The 10,610-nt window shown below is 41.0% G+C and overlaps 1 pseudogene; it reads left to right on the forward strand.

Annotated features, from left to right (window-relative positions):
• Positions 1-710: 710 nt before the first annotated feature.
• Positions 711-3,773, forward strand: LOC138163974 (protein FAM50A pseudogene; annotated as a pseudogene).
• The last annotated feature ends 6,837 nt before the right edge of the window (positions 3,774-10,610 follow it).

Raw genomic sequence — 10,610 nt, forward strand, 5'->3', positions numbered from 1 at the left:
CCAGACTACACCTTATTTCACTGGTTTCTAATATTTCTCTTATCTGTCTCTTGTCTGCCTCTCCAACTTTGGCCACAGTCAGAAAAGGGAGAGGAGAAACTTTTTTTAATCAAAGCATTGAAAGTTCTACCCCAGGCTACCCCACATTCCAAGTCCCCTTCCCTCTCCACGAACTGTGAATATCTATCCCCATTATCCACAACTAATCTGGGCTTGGATCATGGTGAGGGTGGGGTAAGCAGTCTCTCTTCTCTGTTGGAGCAGTGGGTTTTCTAAATCTCCCTTTCCATTCATTCTTTGATAAACAGGGCTGGGAACGACGGGTAATTGAGTCAACATAACTTTCAACAAGAGGATGCCACTTGTCCACATGCCCTATGAGTTTTCTACCTCTCTAACAGGTGGTTTTCTTTGGTGATGAGGTGGGGGAAGGAGGGGAAGCACGTGTGTGTGTGTGTGTGTGTGTGTGTGTGTGTGTGTGTGTAGTTTTAGCTGCATGAAAAGACTGGGCACAGAAGAGACCCCTAGCTTCTGCCTAGTTTTGGAGAAAGTCAGTCCAGTTATAACTCACCACAGTAACATTGCCCTAGCCAAAGGCAGTGCTCTAGTTGCTCTGCTAATGCCAGAGTTAGCAAACAAAACCCTCTGCTTGCTTTGGAGCTCATCCTCTTAGACACTGAATTCTTACATGTACCCAGCAGGTGTGGTCTCACTGGTTGCCAGTTGTCTTGAGAGAATGACTCATAAGAAGCATCTATTTTCCTGACCTCCTCCTTCCTAGCAAACTTTCAGGTAAGTTTGAGAGCATGAGGAGACCTTGTCCCAAGGGACCTCAATGACCAGATCCATAAAGCAAACATCCTCCTTTTGATAGCAATAAACCCTTTCTGGGCATTAAATAGTCACACGTCCTGTGAAGATCTGCACCTGATAAGTAGCTTAAGTCAAGATGACCTGAATCTGGAGATTTTAGCTAACCTTTAATTTGCTTTGTCTGAATCTGGCCTGCCACTCCATAGGTAGCATGAGCTGTTCCCATGGTTAACACGAGTCAAGCCAAGAAGAGCACAACCACGGGGGGTCAGCATTGTCAGTGAGTATCTTAACTACATGAGACGGTCTCCATCAATGATAGGCGTTAGACCAACTCTGAAAGATACTTCAAGGTGAAATAACGCTTCTCCCCCTCAAATTGGGTAGGCCAAGGAACTTTAGCCATGTCTCACAGGTTGTCTATAAAATACCAACCTAGTTAGACCAGGATTCATTTGGATTGTTGGAACAAGCAAGAATATTAAGCTAATGCCCCTGAGAAAGAACTGTTGAGTAGCTCCAGCCTGGATCTCTTACAGTCCAAGGAGGAGCACCTTAGACAATTCAAAGCATTTGGAGAATTTTGAACTTCCCACTTCCCTGTATTTTAAGTCTCCCAGATCAGCTAACAATGTCTGTACTATAATGCTGACAAACTAGACAGATATACAGGTTCATAGGTGCCCAAAGAAGCTATATCATACCTAGGAAAAACTTTCTGAGCACCCCAAAAAGATGAGAAAAGAACTTCTAGCAACTAAATGCTGTGAATTTGACCCCATCCGAATGGCATCAAAGCTTAGGTGCACTTTTTCCTTGGTACTCTTGGAGACAGCAAAAGAACCCAGAAGGGAATGTGGGATGGCTAATGACCTCAAGTGCAATGCAAGTGTATATTGAATCCATGACTAATCAGTACATGCATCTTAAAGGTCAACTACAAAAAAACCCAATGAGCGGGGTCCCCTGGGAAAAAGAAATTGTACTTGTGCATGGAGAAAGGCAAAATTTTTTTTTATTACTTTATTATGTCACAGAGATTAAAGATATAAAGGTTTTGCATATTTATAGATTAAAAAAACTTTCAACACTTACAAAATGATGATGAGCATTTGGGTTTTAATAAATACATGCCGTGCACTCAGTGATCCCAGAAAAAGCACACAAATACTTTATTGGTGCCAGTTCTTCACCTCGGAATACCATAAGAGTTTTAGCCAGACCATTTTCAACTAGAGGAATATCCAGTCATGGGAAAGAAAGCATTTGGAGTTCTGTTAAGGGCAGATTGTACTAATATTTACCTGAAGGGGGAAAGGAAAATGTCAGACCCTAGAAGAGCCCAGATGTCCCGAATCAGCACAGCTACGCCTTCCTTTCTCCCCTCCCCCTCCTGCTGCTCACGTGGTGCTGACACAGCAGCGCAGTGACATCAGAGGGTGGGGACAAGACTTCTTTCTCAGCCCCTGACCCAGAGTGACTGCCACTGCCATGGCTCAGTACAAGGGTGCTGCCAGTGAGGCGAGCTGTGCCATTCATCTAATGAAGAAGCGGGAGAAGCAGCGGGAGCAGATGGAGCAGATGAAACACAGGGATCACTGAGGAGAACATCATGAAGTCAAACATTGATAAGAAATTCTTAGCTCATAATGATGTGGTAGAGGCTGAACTCAAGTCCAGTACGGTGGGTCTTGTAACGCTAAATGACATGAAGGCCAAATAGGAAGCGCTGGTGAAGGAGCGGGAAAAGCAGATGCCTAAGAAGGAATGGTCCAAAGAGCTTCAGCTCAAGCTAGAGAAACTTCGAGAAAAGGAATGCAAGAAGGAAGAGAAGCGAAAGATCTCCAGCCTGTCCATCACATTGGATGAGGAAGAGGAGCCTGAGGAGGAGGAGGAAGATATGGATGAGGAAGTCAATGTGGACATAAACAAGAACAGACATGTTTCCTGCCTTCAGAGAGTTAACAATCTAAATGAAGAGATCCCTCCAAAGAAGAGGAAATTAGGGAAGAACCCAGATGTGGACACAAGCTTTCTTCCTGACCGTGACTGAGAGGAAGAGGAAAATAGGCTCCGGGAGGAACTTCGGCAGGAATGGGAGGCCAAGCAGGAGAAGATCAAGAGTGAAGAAATTGAAATCACATTTAGCTACTGGGATGGCTCTGGGCACCGAAGGACCGTAAAGATGAAGAAGGGGAACACGATGCAACAGTTTCTGCAGAAGGTGCTGGAGATCCTGCGGAAAGACTTCAGTGAGCTGAGGTCAGCAGGTGTGGAGCAGCTCATGTACATCAAGGAAGATCTGATTATACCTCATCATCACAGCTTCTATGACTTCATCGTCACCAAAGCCAGAGGGAAGAGTGGCCCGCTCTTCAACTTTGATGTCCATGATGATGTTTGGCTGCTCAGCGATGCCACAGTAGAGAAGGATGAGTCACACGCAGGAAAGGTGGTGCTAAGAAGCTGGTACGAGAAGAACAAGCATATTTTCCCAGCCAGCCGCTGGGAGCCCTATGACCCAGAGAAAAAGTGGGACAAATACACCATCCGATGAGCACCTGTAAGGGTTATGGGATTTAATGATCTTCCATGCCCCACTGGACTTGCTGACATAGCAGGAAGGGGCGGGATAAGAGGAAGCAGAAGCCAAGCTAGAGTTCCTGCAGTGACTAGCAGTGGTGGTGACAGCGGCAGCGGCAGTGGTAGTGGTAGTGCCAAGGTGGAGGTGGAGGCGTGAACCCCTTTTTGAGCCAGCCAGAATTTCTGCTAAGGACTCCTGCTGAGGACTGCCAGGGTCCGGAGCTGCTAGGAGCACGCTTCCTGGATGCTGAGTTATTGCTGTGAGTGGGGAGAGGAAGACCTTTGCCTGAGGTAGCCTGTTCTGTTTTAAAGGCTTGAGAATGTGGGTGCTTTCTACTTTATCTACCTGTGCCAATTTCATAACTACTCTGATGGCTTTGACTTGTTTGGTTTTGGGACTCAGTCATTTGGTGTTTTAATAAATGTTCTAGATTTATCACCCATATAGAAAGCCTGATATATTTTGTGATTAATAACCACATCAGCATATTTATAATTTCCGCAGGCATTGTGACTATTGCATTGCTGATATAGCACCTATGAAAGATAGCATGTGATCTCTGTCACCTCAGCTCTCCTCCATTTCCACCTACCCACCCACTCATTCTTTCATTTGTTAAACCTGACAGAGAAAGTTAGAAGCTACCTTTAGATATCCTTCTTTCCTCCTCATTCCTCCTAACCCTCTATACCTTCCCCATCATGGGGCTTCACCCTTCCCACTGCTTTTCTAGGGGTATCTGGGTCCCCTAAGTCCACACATCCAACTGTGAAACAGACCTTGGGACTGGCACAGACTGACTGGGACTGTGGTAGAATTGGTCCCTGGATTTCTACTCCCTAATTCTACTGTTATTTACATGTTTTTTATTTTAGAATAAACTTTTGCATGAGAGAAAAAAAAGATACCCCAGGGAAGCCCTAAAAAGGGAGGGAGATAGATAGAGATATTTAGAAAATCTCTCTTTTTTTATTTGTTTTTTGTTTTTAAAGCAATTGGGGTTAAGTAACTTGCTCAAGGTTACATGACCAGATATTTCTGAGTGTGGTGCTAAGTATCTAAGCCCGGATTTGATCCCCAGGTCATCCTGACACTGGGGCCGGTGCTCTTACTCGATGAGCCACCTGGCTTCCCTTAAGCAATTGGGGTTAAGTAACTTGCTCAAGGTTACACAGACAGGTGTTTCTGGGTGGATGCTAAGTGTCTGAGCCTGGATTCAATCCCCAAGTCATCCTGATACTGGGGCTGGTGCTCTTACTGTGCTACCTGGCCGCCCCTATAAATCTCTTTTAGTCTAAGGCTGGACAAGAATAAAACAAACAAACAAAAAACAACTATCAGAATGCTGGATGGAAAGTACAACACAAAAGTAGTAGCACAGACAGTACAACTAGAAAGCCCAGGGACAATGGAAGAAAGACTTCAAGCAGAATTCTGCTTAGGGGTGATTTCAAACCCTACAAAAGCAGAAGAAAGCCCTCAAAGGCAGGTTAGCCCCAGCCACAGTAGGAAGTCTTAACCCATCAGTCAAGGCAGACTAGAGTTAAACCACAGCAAGAAACAAAGCAGATCAATTTCTGCAAAAGATGGAGCCTAATTTTAGGCACTAAGAAACAAGTAGGTTTTGCCTATACTATCTGAGAATCCAGCAGTAGAGCTGGACCCCAAATAAGTACTGAAACTAGACCCTGAGGCTAGTAAAATGAGCTAACTAAAGAAATTACCAAATACAAAGAAATATCTTTGGATGGAGGGATGTAAAAATGGCAAACTCAGAAAAGTAACTCCACAAAAGGCCTAAGAGCCTCAGAGAAAATGTCCCAGCCAAAAGAAGTACAAGAGAATCTGGGGAGGAAGAGAGAGAAAATGGAATAGCTAAGGAGACTAAAATGGCAAGAATTGATACCTTAGAAACACAGTGGGGAACTTAAAAAAGGAATGCCTTAAAAATTAGATTGGACCAAAATCCATGAGCAACATATTGAAAAGGTATTTTTTTTTTAAAAAGAGGAAAATGTGAGGAATATAATAGCCAAAATTTACCATGAAAACCAGTCAGGGAGAGATAGTCTAAGAATCGTCAGATTTTCTGAAATTCATGACCAAAATAAAAACAACAAAAAAGCCAAACAAGAAATAAATTGTAATTGGCTATATCTTAGAGTTGGAGGGCAATAGAAATGAACCCCCAGGTCATCTACTAAAAGAAAACCCCCAAATGATTATTTGGAAGATCAAAGTAAAAAAATCCAGAGCTATTACATAAAAACAACCAAAAAAAAAAACTGCAAGCAACCAAAAAGAAAAAGTTCAAGTACTAAATAAACAGAATCACAAAAAAATTATTTGGTGCCTATCACTATAAAAAACAATGAGGTACTTTGAATATTATGTTTCAAAAGGAAAGATAAGTGCCTTGTAACCAAGAATAAGCTATTGGGAGAGAAAGTGTGTATGATTCTACAGGGGGAAAAATAAACATTCAACAACAATCAGGATTTCCAAGCAATCCAGACAAACAATAGAAGGGAGTTGACATTTGGAAATGGAAACAGAGGAGGTAAGAGAAATATTGAAAGAACATACATCTAGATACTTAACACCCACCCACACACACACACAAACTGGCCACGGAACTTTGAGCAAGTTACTTAACCCTAATTGCTTTAAAAAAAAAGTACATACATTTGTTCAATTAGAACTCCAATATCTGTGAGTCTCAGAGAAAGCTAAATAAGAGAAGACTGGGATGTGGGTATGGGATTCTGTTCTGTGTTTTTTTTTTTAAAGCAATCAGGGTTAAGTAACTTGCTCAGGGTTACATGACCAGTTATTTCTGGGTGTGGTGCTAAGTATCTGAGCCTGGATTTGATCCTCAGGTCATCCCGACACTGGAGCCAGTGCTCTTACTTGCTGAGCCACCTGGCTGCCCCCGATTCTGTTCTGTTTTGATAGTTTTAAGTGTAAAGAGAAATGGAAGGGAAATCCCTATTTTATATTTTATATTATTAGGGGTTCATAAGATAAAATTTTTTCATACTTAGAGGGATAGTGGTAGGAGGAAGTTTCCTTGAACTACCCTTTCATTTGGATTAAAGGAAAGTTGAATATAATTTCTACACATCCACAAGTGGCATCTTTTTTCACTGCTTCGGGCACAATATTGAATTATATGAATACACCATAATATATTCAGTCACTTTAGTTTCCAGTTCTTTGCTACTACAAAAGAGCTATAAATGTTTTTAGATATAAAAATCATATTTTTCTTTGGTCTGTGGGGCATAGACCTAATAGTGGTATCACTAGGTCAAAGGATAGGTTCAATTTAGTGAACATTCTTTGGGCATGGTTCCAAATCACTTTCCTGAATAGTGGGACCAATTCACAGTTCTACAGACAGTGCATAAAATGTGCCTATATCCACTGAGCCCTTCCATGTCAGACAGCTTTTTGGTTCTCAACAGTTGTGGCCAATTAGCCTGTTTAAAAGATTTTTTTTCATGATGCAGTAAAGAGATAAGTATGAAAAAAAAAACCCTCAAAGCTTTGAATTGGGACCATCAGTTCTATATTACAACCCCATTGTATATTTCAATAAGCCGACTCATAAACTCTTTCTCCAACCAAATGATATAGAGGGGCAGCAGGCAGAGCCTTTTACTTAATGCTTTGAAAATTGGACCGTTAGGGGCCAGTTCCCTTTCAAAAGGTTCTGTTTCCCTACCTTTCTGTACAGTCTACACTAGTTAATTTAGGAAAAATATTTTTTAAACTTCAGATTTTAATAAATACTTCCATTTAGTTTTATATATTTTGCTTTATGTATTTAAAAATATTTCATGAATGCATCTATAGGTGTCATTAACTGTTGAATGTGGCCATAACAAACTCCTTTGACTTACTGTAGCTACACATTCCAGCTGTCCTTCAGAAAGCTAATTTTATCCGATTCATCCAATCCAATTAAAAATGGCTCAGATTTTCACTCAGACCCATAAACTTGCTTTAAAAAAGAAAAAAAAAAGGACTCCTGAGAAGAATCAATTCAGACTTTGAAATACTTACCACCTGGTGGTCTGTAGTCATACTTGGAGAAAGTCAATTCCTCAAGTAGGTAAGCCTGAGGCCATAGACTAGGAAACCTACACTTACATAACAATTACCTAAGTTTTTTGAAGGCAAGGATTGTTTGATTCCATTTTTTCCTCCAGGACAGTAGCAGAATACTTGACAAATAATAGGTGTCCAATAAGTGTTTGTTGTTAGATCAAATATTTGTGGTTAACAGGAGTATAATAAAGAATCTTCCTAGACACCAAGGCAGGCCCAGAAGGTGTGGCCGGCAGACCAGAAGGTGCCTGATCAACTCGGAGGGCAAGCCATCCCACCAAACACAAGGGCCACTAACAGGCCTATCACCAGAGTGCTGGGACTTGAAAGAGCAAGGTAAGAACCAAATATAGGGGCCCCTGTCCTGGACAGAAAATACTCCTGGGGCTACAACTTCATAGCCCAGAAATTAAAAAAAAAAAGCTGCTATCAGGACCTCTAAAGACCAGGATGACAGTGAACCTCACCTGATCCAACACACTCCCCCCACCCTTCCACCCCCGACCCTGAAAACATAGTAACTATTGCCCCAGGGCAAAACCCTCTACAGTAAAGGCTTGGGGTCCCTAGAGGAAGGGTGTGGCTAGCACCCTGCCTCAAAATGGATAGAAAGCAGACTACAAAGACTCTGGAGTCCTACTATCCTCAGAGGGAGGAACCAAACTCAGAGGGAGACAATGTGGACTCCACACCCACAGCTGAAAAATCAACAGGGAATGGGTCCCAAGCACAGAAAGCTCTCCTAGGTGAGATCAAAAGGAACTTTGAAAACCGAATGAGAAAGATAGAAGACAAAATGTATAATTCTCTCAAAACCAAAATAGCAGAATTAGAAAAACATCATAATGAAGAAAATATCTCTCTAAAAAGAAGTGTATGATATGGAAAAGGAGCTCCAAAAATTAACCAAGGAAAATGATTTGCAAAAACTAGAATCAACCAAATTGAAACAAATAACTCTATGAAGAAAAAAGAATTAGTAAAAAAAAAACAAGAAGAATGAAAAATTAGAAAAAGAGTTAAAATACCTCAATGGAAAAATAACTGACCTGGAAAGCATATCCAGGAGAGATAATCTGAGAATCATAGGCCTACCAGAAAATCATGATGAAAAAATGAGCCTGGACAAGATTCTCCAAGAGCTCATTAAGGAAAACTGCCCTGAGATACTAGAACCTGAGGGTAAAATAGAAATCGAGAGAATCAACTGGACACCTAATGAAAGAGATCCCAAACTGAAAAGTCCTCAAAATGTTGTGGCCAAACTCCAGAACTACCAGATAAAAGAGAAAATACTTCAAGTGGCCAGAAAAAAACAATTCAAATATCGAGGGTCCACAGTGAGGATCGCACAGGATTTGGCAGCCTCTACACTGAAAGATTGGAGGCAGTGGAATACAATTTTCCAGAAGGCAAAAGAGCTGGGGTTACAACCAAGGATCACATATCCAGCGAGACTGAGCATATTCTTCCAGGCAAAGAGATGGTCCTTCAGCGATATAACAGAGTTCCAGACCTTCCTGATAAAAAAGCCAGAACTCAATAGAAAATTCAACCTCCAATTACAAGATGCAACAGTGATGTAGAAAGGTAAACAAGGAAAACACACACACACACACACACACACACACACCCTGCTATTTGATAAGAGCAAACTGGTTATAGACAAGTAGAGGGTATGAGTATAAAATACACAAAATGACAATTAAAAAAATCTTATTAAGGGCTACAAAGGAACTGCAATGGAAGAAAGGGAATGAATGAAATGGAAAAGGGTAAATTATGCCACACAAAGAGGCATAAAAACAATATAGCAGAGGAAAAGAAGGGAAGGTTTTAAGAATCGTCTGAGCTTTTCCTTCATTGGTTCTGGGGCAAGGAGGGAATAACAACCAGTTAAGCATAGGATTCTATGGAGAAGAAATGCAAAAAGTATCATTTTAGAGGGAGAGGGGAGGGAGAGGAGCTTTGCATTAGATTTGTTTCTGTCACTCTTGGTTTGAAGAAGAAATAAAATACTTCATTAAGTATAAAAATATCATACAGGCAGTAGGAGGGGCAAAGGGCTACGAAAGAGGGGGTAGTTAGTAGGGAAGGAAGAAGTAAGGGGAAAGGGGAGGAAAAGGGAGGGGGGCTCAGGGAATACTGAGGGAGGTGGTGGTCAAAAGGAAAACTATTAAGAGGTAGAAGGGAGAAGGGGGGAAAATATGAGCATTAACAGGGGTGGGAATAGGATGGAGGGAAAGAAACAGATAAAAATCATAATGTAAATGTGAATGGAATGAACTCTCCCATAAAACGGAGATGGATAGCAGAATGGGTTAGAAATCATAATCCTACAATATGCTGTTTACAAGAAACACATCTGAAACAGAGGGATACACACAGGGTAAAGGTAAAAGGCTGGAGTAAAATTTATCATGCCTCAGCTAAAGTAAAAAAAGCAGGGTTAGCAATCCTTAACTCAGGTAAAGCAAAAGCAAAAATTGACCTAATTAAAAGAGATAAGGAAGGAAACTATATCCTGTTAAAAGGCACCATTGAGAATGAAGCAATATCATTACTTAACATATATGCACCAAGTGGTATAGCATCCAAATTCCTAGAGGGGAAGGTAAAGCAATTAGAGGAAGAAATAGATAGCAAAACTATACTAGTAGGAGACCTTAATCTCTCCCTCTCTGAACTTGATAAATCTACCCTCAAAATAAATAAGAAAGAAGTTAAGGAGGTGAACAGGATTTATAGAGGATAGGTATGATAGATCTCTGGAGAAAACTGAATGGGGATAAAAAGGAATATACTTTCCTCTCAGCGGTTCATGGCACATACTCAAAAACTGACCACGTTCTAGGGCATAAAAACCTCACAATTCTATGCAGTAAGGCAGAAATATTAAATGCATCCTTTTTGGATCATGATGCAATAAAAATTATATGCAATAAAGGGCCATGGAAAGACAGACTAAAACTAATTGGAAATTAAACAATTTAATCCTAAAGAATGAGTGGGTCAAACAAGAAATTATAGAAACAATCAGCAATTTCATTCAAGAGAATGATAATAATGAGACAATATACCAAAATTTGTGGGATACATT

This window comes from Petaurus breviceps, unplaced genomic scaffold (assembly GCF_028583685.1).
Source record: "Petaurus breviceps papuanus isolate PSGF00001 unplaced genomic scaffold, PetGlider_PUasm1.0 189, whole genome shotgun sequence".
Classification (NCBI taxonomy): Eukaryota; Metazoa; Chordata; class Mammalia; order Diprotodontia; family Petauridae; genus Petaurus; species Petaurus breviceps.